Raw genomic sequence first — 634 nt, 5'->3', positions numbered from 1 at the left:
GGTAGGTGTTCAAGTTCTTATCTGCTGGCCTACAGGACAATAACTTACTTTTCTAGAGTCATATTTGAAAAATACAATTTCTGGGCTAACTATGAACATGCAGATAGCAAATTTCTTCCCTTAACCTAACAGACTAATCACCATCAATAATTTTAGATACACATCTGTATAATAAGTTATTGCTCTATAACATATTAAATGTAAAACTACTAGCTTAATAGCATTATTCACTTACCAAAATTATCACACGTAATTTCTTTCCTGTTAGTTGTTGTAATAACAAATTTTTCTTCAGGTGAAATGCCAAGAGTCTGTACAAAGTAAGGGGATAAAAGCAATTATTACACAAAGGAAATAAATATATCATTATGTGAAAATCCTGATAGTGTATTATAACCCAGAAACAATTACTATACTCATCAAGAAAATATATAACTTACCATTTTTAATTTCTAGTTTTGTAGAACAGCAAAAGCCACATAAGCCACTTGTTTTTTTGTTTTGGGTTTTTTTTTTTGTTTTGTTTTGTTTTTTTTTTGGTGGAACTAGCCATTTGTTTGACAAGATTTTTTTCTACTGTCTCCTAGAACACTGTAGTAATTTGGACACTTTTTTAAAAAGGGTTTTAACATTA

Source organism: Octodon degus, unplaced genomic scaffold, assembly GCF_000260255.1.
Source record: "Octodon degus isolate 3935 unplaced genomic scaffold, OctDeg1.0 scaffold00075, whole genome shotgun sequence".
NCBI classification, from domain to species: Eukaryota; Metazoa; Chordata; class Mammalia; order Rodentia; family Octodontidae; genus Octodon; species Octodon degus.
This window is presented reverse-complemented; position numbering follows the sequence as displayed.